The sequence below is a fragment of the Peromyscus leucopus genome, chromosome 2 (assembly GCF_004664715.2).
Source record: "Peromyscus leucopus breed LL Stock chromosome 2, UCI_PerLeu_2.1, whole genome shotgun sequence".
Lineage (NCBI taxonomy): Eukaryota > Metazoa > Chordata > Mammalia > Rodentia > Cricetidae > Peromyscus > Peromyscus leucopus.
In genome coordinates, this window is record NC_051064.1 from 53,751,494 (window position 1) to 53,761,892 (window position 10,399).

The following is a 10,399-nucleotide window of genomic DNA, read 5'->3' on the forward strand; positions in this document are numbered from 1 at the left end:
AACCGCATGTTGTGCAGTAGGAGTATTCACTACTGTGAGTATTCAAGTCCATAAACTAGCCTCCTGAGAAGAGCTGAACAGACATCACCAACCTAAGGCAGCCAGCCTGCCTCTTCCCTCCATCCTCTTAGCCATGCCATCTTGCCCCTCCCCCCTCCGAAATTAGGGCTCTTTAGTCAATCCAATGACCTGGCATCTTGTAACCATATCTGAGAATCTCAGTTCTGATCTGGAGAACTTCATTCCCTGCATAGCTTGTCTGGAACGTTACAAATCCAGTATCCCTACATTTCTATGTTGTGAAGAATAAAGAGTGCTATTACCGAACATCACCTCATATGTATAATTACCATTTCCATGTAAAATGAGTGAGAAAAAAAATGTTGGTTGTCTCCCTAAAATCTCGGGGACTTAGCCAAGCCTGGAGTTGAAGCCTCCTGCATCAGGAAGGGGCCACCTGCTTGCACAGGCTTCTCGGTGAGGGTGTATACCAGGGTTTCTTGTCAGAGGCTGACCCAGCCAACTTGTCCTCTGCTAGAACAGAAGGAACCTGATGGCTGACACACCACTGGGGGTTGTCACTCAAAATGGTTGACAGCTCTTGTTCAAAGGGCAGGTACAAGACTTTCCTTGTCAAAAGTCATACCCTGAATCCTGCAGGCCTAGTGACCAAAATAAAGAGTGCTGGGGTCTTGTGGCTAGTTCCCACCCAGAGCAAATCAGAAGATACGTCAGAAAAGATAGTAAAAGGAAACAAAAGAGCCTGGATGCAGGTCCATGAAAATCAGGAACAGTTTACTCACTCATGGTATTTATGAAGATTCAGAGTCATATGTTACTGTCATTTTTGCAGATCTGACCATTAGGAACTGATCATTTAAGCTGTACAGAAAACTAATGAAGTTTTGAGGCAGTGAAGGGACACAGAGAACTGATGTAGAAGGCCTTTTTGACATATTTTTCAAGCTAGTAATTCTAATGTTAACTTTTTTTTAAAATGGCTCTAAATGTACGTTAGTGTCAAGGTTGAGATTAAATTGAGAGACTGGATTCCAACTGGAAACATATATAGGTGAGAACCCAGCCAGGAAGAGCTGATGGAAGCCGAAAGAGAGCACGAAACTGAGCCATCAAACTCAAGGCTGGCATGTCTTTAGGATAGTATTGGAGAGACTCGATCCCCCATCCAATCCCATAGGTCAATACTCAAGGAAAACAATGTAAGCTTTTCTGCTATCGCATATAGGCAGCCAAGTCCCTAGAAAGTGTCTGAGGTCAGAAGACCACAGTGGAACCCTCCAGTGCTCCTCTCCGCCTCTGGAACCTTTCTCTGATCTTCAGGCACCTGGCACGTCTCAAGGTTTGAGTCCAGCTTCAGTCTCCACATCCACACCCGCTTTGTTCTGTGTGGCCACTCTCCCTCCCACCCCTCTCTGTCTCAAGGCTCCAAACCAAACCCTGGCCTAAGGAAGTTCGGGGTGTGTTTATGTGATCCTGTCTCCTATTGTTCTCATCTTCAGAGATGTCTGTTATCCAAGCCATTCCCAATCAGGAAATGAACCCAGATTTCCCCACACTAAAGCAGCAAGAGCGCCATAGATGTTAGAATTTCAAACATAGAAAATGGGTCGGGCTTCGATTTCTTTCTACCCTGAGAATCTGTAGAGGACAAATGGGCAGACTTCCAGTAGCTGTAGTTTTCTACGATAACAGGAAAATGGTATCCTAATTCTTCAGTTAATCTTACCCATATTTTCTGTATCCTAACCTAACGACTGTTTAATTTCACATAGACCAGAGACCTGACACACAGGCACAAAAAGATGCTTGATAAGTAAGTGCCAAATAAACTAACAAACAATTTAAAAGATCAACAATAGCAATGAAATTCTGGGTGATTTTTCTAGGTTTACAAATTTCACTACAGTGGTTGCATTACTCAGTTTTCTGTTACTGTAACACAAAGCTGAAATTATCAACTTACAGAGAGGGAAGGTTTGCTTTGTGTCTCAGCTTCACAGGACACAGTCTACACTCAATTAGCCTCGTGGCTTCTGAGTCCTTGTCAAGGCAGCACATCATTGTTGGGGAGGCTGCAAGGCCGAACAAAACCACTCATCATCACTGGGAAACCAAAGAGAAAACAAGAAGAGACCAGGGTCCTACAGTCCCCACAAAAGGTGTGTCCCCAACGACTTAAAAACCTTCTGCTTCGGTCCACATCTTCAAAGTCTCCACTGCCTTCAAATGGCGTCCAGATGAGACCAAGTGTTTAATTGCTAAGACCTTCCGGGAAATTCCAGGTCCAAGCAGTGGAACAGGAATGTCAATAATACTGATATAATAATAAATTAAATGTTTACTTCAAATTTTTTGTATTAATGAATATATTTGTCTTAGTTACTTTTCTCTTGCATGACAAAACATCATGACCAAGGCAATTTATAAAAGAAAATATTTAATTTGGGGCCCACAGTTAGAGTCCATGACCATCATGGCAGGGAACACAGAAGCAGGTAGGCAAGCATGAGGCTGGAGCAGTGGCTGAAAGCTCACATCCTCATCTGTAAGCAGGAGGCAGAGAGAGCTAACTGGGAATGGCGTGGGCTTTTGAAACCTCAAAGCCCACCCCCAGTGACATACCTCCTCCAACAAGACCACAGCTCCTAATCCTTCCCAAACAGTTCCGCAACTGGGGACCAAGTATGCAAACATATGACTCTACAGGTAGGGGCCATTATAATTCAAACCACCACAATATTTTAAAGTCAAATATGTAAATATAGTTAAAATTTTCATTTTAAGTATAAACAGCTTGTCTATACTAGACTACCTCTATAACATAATGCTATTCTAGATATTCCAAAAAAAATTTCTCTGCACATTTTCTAAATGTGCACTCATCGTTGCTTCCCTGCTCTCTGTCCTAGCCTAGGTCACTCTAAAAACGTGAGCCCCTCCACCATGATAACATGAGCCCTCACTCCCTCCCCAGAAGACAAGCTTCATGAGAGCAGGAGTTCCCGGAGCCTCCATTATTACGTCCTAGCTCCAAGAACAATGACTGGTAAATTGAGTCACTCACTAAATATCTCAGGATTAATGAATGAAAATCTATATAATTCTTTTTTAGTATTTGTAATTATATTTATTATGTGAGTCTCTGTATAAGTATGTGCATATGAGTACCAATAACCATGGAGGCCAAGTTGGATCTCCTAGAGCTGGAGTTACAGGCAGTTGTGTTTACAGGCAGTTGTATAAGCCACCCAAAATGGGTTCAGAGAATCGAGCCCAGGTCCTCTGCAAGATCAGCTCTTAACCACTGAGCCATCTCTCCAGCCCTACTCTTTATCCAAAGTCTGGTATACTAATGCAGTTAAGTGGAGGCAAGGAAAATAAATTTATTACACATACTTTCTAGAGGAATCTTTAAAAATGTATTTATTTTATGTGTATGAGTATTGTCTACATGTGTTTCTGGGTACCACATTAATGGCTGGTGCCTGCAGAAGCCAGAAGATGGTGTTGAATCCTCTGGGACTGGGGTAACGGGTGTTTGTAAACTGCCATATGAGTGCTGGGACTCGAACTTGGGTCCTCTGGAAGATCAGTCAGTGCTCTCAACTGCTGAGCCATCTCTCCAGCCCTCTTGCAGAATTTATGACAAACATTCATTAAGTAGATATGTTGGGGTCTATACGAAGCACTTGACTTATAAAAAATTTTGTGATATGGACCTTATGGTTAGCTTGATTTCTAAAAACCTGGGAGAAACAGAAGCTCAGAGAGGTGAGCCCTGTTGTGAGCTAGCCGTAGATGAGGTCATTTTTGGTTTAGTGAAGCCTGAGTCAACTTCATGAGTTGTTCTTCATGTCCTAAATCACAAAGGACAGTGCTGGAGTTCTTGCTATCTCGGATTCTCAAAATACTCAGTGAGCAGAAGGCCTGCTATGAGGGTTTGGATTCCTCAGTCCGGTATGCACCACAGCAGCTCAGATTCTTCCCAGATGACAAATACAAGCTGAAGTCATGTTGCCCATGTCACAAGGCTATGGAGAGGGAGCATTAATAAGTGATTACAAAATTCTTTGTAAATACAGGGTGCTGTAGAGATGCAAACCATCGACAACAACAGTAATTAGTTCTAATTACTGCCTCTATTCTGTGTGCAGCTGCCTCTCACAACCCACTTGGAGAATTTAATCATCCCGATCAATAAAGTCACCTCCCTCTCTCCCAGAGCTGACTGACAAGCTGTCCTTGTCTCCTTCTACCCCCCACTGGCTGTCCGCCTCTGTGTTCCCCTTTCCTTCTCCCAGATGGTCAGCAAAGGCTAAGTACTAGTATTCATCTGGAGGTCTGCCTGAGCCTTTCAAGTCCCTCACTTTCAAACAGAAGTGAGCGTGAGGCCTGGAGATGCATACAGACCTTTCAAACTGCCACCCGCTGCCCTCGTTACACAGGAAAGGAAAACTTCCTCTTGCAAAGCTCTAGTCATGATCACGGAAGATTTAGTTTTGATTTTTTTTCTTTTTTCTCAGAGTCTCACTATATGCCCTGGCTGGCCTGGAGCTCACTATGTAGACCAGGCTTGGCTTGAACACATAGAGATCTACCTGTCTCTGCCTGGGCTTAAAGGTGTGCACCACCATGCCCGGCTTACAGTGTGGATCTTGAATGTCCCCCAAAGGTACACGTGTCAATGGCTTAGTGTTGTTACACTACTGGACAGTGGTGGAATCTTTCAGAGGAGGAGGAAGCTGGTGGGGGAAAAGTTAGGTCATTGGAGAAATACTGTGTGGAAGGGGCTACTGGGACCCTTGCCTTCTCCTGTTTCTTTCTTTGTTTCCTGGACATCATGAGGTGTCTTCCTCCTCCACCTCCTCCTTCAATGGAATGCCAAGACCCAAAACAACAAAGTCATGTGACCATGTACTGGAATCTCTCAAACCATAAGCCAAAATAAACCTTTCTTTCTTTTAAGATTCTCTCGACATTTTGTCACAGTGACGGGAAGCTGACCTCTAGTAACTACAGTGAAACACTGGACTGACAGATGATTAGTTCTTTAACAATGTAAGGCACTGAATAAATGTAGCAGTCCTAACAACGATCATTCAACATCCAACATTCATGTATGTTGTGTCTACAGCTTCTTGAATGGTCACAATAGAAATCATACGGCCTGAAATTTAAAACATCTATTCTCTGGTCCTTTACAGAAGCAATTTGACAACTCCTGATAGGATGTAGACACACAGAGAGGGAAGGTTTCACCCTGAGTCGATAATTAAAAACAGGAATGATACAAACAATGAAACAGGCAGGAGATTTGCAGAATGTCCTGTCCCTAAAGCCAGTGAAGACCTTTTTTTAGGTGAGAATGTTACCAGAGTTATTGGAGTCAGAGCCTGAGCCCTAGAAGGTCTTAATGGGAGATTGGCTCCTGCCCTTCAATAGAACAATTAAACAGGTGGTCCTGGACAACAGAAAGGGGATGGTATTCACTGTGGCTACATGGGAAAGAGAACAAAAGTTCCAGTGACCTCTCTAAATCCACCTCTGGGGTCCTGACACAGGTTTAGTTTTAAACAAAAGGCAAAGGGTATTCCCAGCCGAGCATTCATGTGCAAGCGCTGCCCATCATCGTGACCTTGGCTCCAATCCCCCCTGCAATGGCCGACAAGTTGTCAAAACTGGAATCTCTTCCCTGAGTCACCAGGCTTTAGCCCTTTCCTCCCCCAGCTGGAGATCCCACGGGAAATTCTAATTCTTGGGATCTATTACTTCAATAGTCTGACAGCTACGGAAAGGAAAAATGTGTGTCTCTTTAGAATATCTTTGTTCCTGTCAGGGTGGTCACAGGAGCAAGAGATCAACTACAGTGATGGTGGTGAGGAGGAAATCGGGCATGGAGAAACATGCTGGCTTCACAGCCTGGAGGCTGGCAAGGGCCCTCCCAAGAGGGGAGTTTGCTAGACAGGGGAGCAGAAGAGCCTGACTCAAGAGGGATTTATAGCACAAAGGAAGCAATTTGTTTTATGTGGGGTTTTTTTTTTTTTTTTTTTTTTTGTAAGGTGATGTCTCATGACATCTTTTGCGCTGAAAATATGGAAGTGATCCAATAGAGATAAGAATAATGGCATTAAAGACAGAAGAGGACGAAGGAAGGAAGAGATTAAGCTAGGATGCACATATACTCTGAGCTGCACTGGTAAAGAACTGAGGTGCAGCTGTGAGGGTGAAGTAATCCCCATGTCAAACACACAGAAGCTCCCTCAAAAGGAGAAATGGAACCCAGAACTGTGAAGGATGGAAGAATGCCATCTTAAATACAGGCTCAGCACTGGTTCCTAAGGAAGGATGGAAGAATGCCGTATTAAATAAAGCTCAGCACTGGTTTCTACCACTGGCATGTTGAGGAACAGCCACTGCACCACCCTGCTGAGTTCCATCACTGGCTGGAAGCAGACCATGGGCATGGGAAGCATGGGAACGAATGTGGCCATTTATTCAGAGGCAGCAGTAGTCAGGACTTCAAGAGCCTTCACTACGACTCCCACCAAGAAAAGCTCCATACTGTACTTTCCCATCATTAACATTTCTAGCATTTAGGATAGTCCTCAGTCATTCTCCAGCATCTATCCGGGGATGTAATATTATTTCTATTTGCTATCTTGAGTGGGATTGGAGGAAAGGTCAGTCTGAAAGCTTTCCACTTGGCCTTCCTTCCTAAAGTATCTTTCACCCCAGTGGCCACGAACCCAGCGTGAGAGTTACGCTAACATTCAAGTACACCAGTGCAATCGGAAACAGAGGGAATAACCACGGGGAACATCTACGACCCATAGGTCCTTAATGTATTATAACTATGATAATGCTTTCCCTTTCACAGGTCCCTTTGGAGAAAGAACCGAGACACCATCACAGTATACATCCACCATGATGTGGGTCTTTATTTTTCTTCTAGGTCAAGTCCCTTGCCACCCTCTCTCTGTTCTTGAAGGTCGTTACATGATTATGGCTTCTTACATGGGAGCTCTTCTTCCCTTTGTGGTACTGACGAGCCCAGATCTGTGACCTTCCCCTCCTGCCAGCCTGAACCGGAAAGGAGAGCCACGGCCGCTCCTCCAGTGCCTCTCACCAGTGTTTCTGTGGTGGCCTGGTGGATGGCGTGTCTCCAGGCTCCCCCACAGAACACAGTCAACTGTGTTATTGTGATTTCACATGATGTTGTTTGCCCGTCTTCCTCCATTTCTTTATTCTCTCTACCATCTTCTAGTATAGCCCAAGCATTTCTCTTTCCCCCAACATTGGCCATCACCTTCTTAAGCCTCTAAGAACCACTCCATCCTCTTGGGTTCTTAGTAAGGCGTTAAATCTTGTGTCAGCATACACCCACATACACACATGCACCTGCATGAACACACACATACAACTACCCACAAGTCAGTGAATTCTCGTTTATCCAGTCTTATAGTACCCTTATGAAAACACTTTCAAGGGCTGGAGAGATGGCTCACCAGTTAAAATCATTTGGTTGCTCTCTTGGAGGATCCAGGTTCAGTTTCTAGCACTCACAAGGCAGCTCACAATGTTCTGTAACTCCTGTTTCAAGAGATCTAATGCCTTCTTCTGACCTCTGCTGATCTCTGCTAGCATCAGGCAGGCATGTGGTGCACATGTACATGCTAGCAAACACACTCATACACATAAAATAGGATAAAATAAAATACATCTAAAAGGTAAGTGTAGCATGAATCTTAAAAGTCCTTATAAATAAAATCAAATCTGAGCCAGGTATTGGGGTGAACACTGGAAGATCAGAGAGACAGAACAGGCCACAGTCACCTCACCTCACCATTTTCTCAGCTGATCCTGTTTCCTCAGACTGGAAACCTCTGAGTCCTCATCCAGAATGAATCTCAGCTGAACTGTGCTGCTCAAAACCTAAAAGCTTAACCAGCCAAATGCTTAACCAGCCAAATGCTTAACCAGCCAAATGCTTCTAGTTTCTTGTCCTCACGCCTTATATACCTTTCTGCTTTCTACCATCACTCCCTGGGAATAAAGGCTCGCTTTCTGGGATTAAAGGCGTGATGAGTCACCATGCTTGGCTGTATCCTTGAACAGATGGATTTCTGCCTCTGGAATGCTAGGATTAAAGGTGTGTGCTACCACTGCCTATCCTAAGTATCTAGTGGCTTTTCTGTTCTCTGACCCCAGATAAGTTTATTAGGGTACACAATATTTTGGGGAACACAATACCACCACAGGTAAGCATCCTCAAAACACAGTCTTGGATACACTATCTTGCTTCTGTCAATGTGTGACAGTTAAGTTTTTTAGATCCAAGCATATACAATATCTTTTCTCCCTTACCAGGTACAGCCTCCTCTTCTAGGTTGTGCTGATGCTTAGCCCTGAATATTGACCTGGTAGTAGGGGACTAGGGCTCCTGGGGGGAATGCCTGCTGCCCCATAGGGAAAAGGGCAAAATCTGAAACATCTATTAAAATGTCAAGTGCCAGGGCTCACTAAAGAAGAGCAGGCCATGCCTGCAGTCTTGGCATCCAGGCAGGCTTCAGAGGCAGCATCCCCAAGAGCATTCATCCAGATGTCTCTTCCCATATGTCAGGGTCCAAGGTGTCTCCAAGCAGGACCCTGAACTTAGCACAACAGATTTGCTTTGACTGACGACTCAGTCTCTGGAGCACCACCACTCTACCTCCCAGGTCATCTGGGCTGCTTTCTGTGTCCTCTCTTGACTGCAATAGAAGGGCTCTCCTGCCCGGGTTCTAGTTCTTTGCTAACGGCCTTCCGATTCTCCTCAGCCCTCTGCACAGCATCGGTCGGTTCAGCAGGAACTAACAAGCTCTGCTGCCTTTGTATGCATCGCCCTCACCACACCATGTGTCCAAATGAATCACTGCACCGGCAAAGGCAATCAATCCTTGAACCATGAAGCTTCCCCGGATCACTTTCAGAAACGGCACCAACACTGGGTACCAGTGGCTAGCCACCCAAGAGGGAGCAGTCTTTGCCCATCGGGCAATAGGTGAACCAGACCCAGAATTAGTTCATAGAATATATTTTCTAGGACCGTGTGGACCAAGTAGATATCAAAATGTAAGAAGACACATATAGAGAGAGAGACCTCAGAGAGAGAAAGAGAGACAGACAGACAGACAGACACAGAGACACAGAGAAGACACACAGAGAAAGAAAGGATAAATATTAGACTGCATGCAGTTCGACGAAAATTCCAGCAAAGCCACGGGAAATCCTCATGCCAAAGTGGCTGTCAAATAAGTGTCCTGCCCTAGGGTCCCCACTGGAAGCCCTGTTGTGGAGAATGGCCCATAGAGAGTTGGCCTCTGTGTAAATACAGAGAATTCAGAGTGTATCAAGCTCAAGTTGTCAATCCATCCCACTATGCAATATGATGTGTTCCTTTTCATGGCAGCCACAATACCTCACAGAATTATTTTGAATATTAAATAACATATACAGAATGTTATTAGTTTTATCTAGCATGTAGCAACCACAAGAATTTTGTTGGTTGGTGGAATTGTAATTTTTATTAATAGTCAGTGCCTGTTCCATTGAGAAGGTGTTATTTCATAGTCCCAACCATTTAGATGTTACACCATAATATCCCAACACCTTTATTTCTACATTGTCCATCAAGAATTTTAACTTTTGGTGCTCTCTCTGTGTCTCTGTGTCTGTGTGTCTATCTGTCTGTCTGTCTCTCTCTCTCTCTCATTTTGATTTGTTGTTGGTTTTTTTTTTTTTTTTTTTTTTTTTTTAAAGATAGTGTCTCACTTTGTAGATCTGGCTAGCCTGGAACTCACTATGTAGACCACGCTGGCTTCGAACTCACAGATATCTGCTTGCTTCTGCCTCCTGGGTGCAGGGATTAAAGGCGTGCACCATCATGCCCCGCTGGCTTACTTTTTAAATGACACTATTTATCTAGTAAGATTTTATCACCTCATTTCCATACTCATTCAAAGATACGCATTTGCTGTTTTACAGGTTTATGGGGAAAATTTCATATTAATCTAACAAAAGCCAGTATACTACATACCAAACTTATCCTTCTAAGTGGAGTACCTCTGACAATGTGTGGAAGCACCTTAAAAAGCATATCAGGGTTCAATAAATGCTGACAGTATCACTTTACAATAACGATAACACAGTCGGTGGCCTAAGATGTTGCTTTTAGAGAACCAGGTGTGGTGACTTAGGTTGTATCCTCAGTATTTGAGGGACTGAGGTAGGAGCATTGCAGCCTTCAAGGCCAGCCTGGCCTCCATCGTAACTTCCAAGCTTGTCTAAGCTAAATTATGAAACCCTGTCTTAAAAGGCAATTGTGCAGCAGCCAATGGTA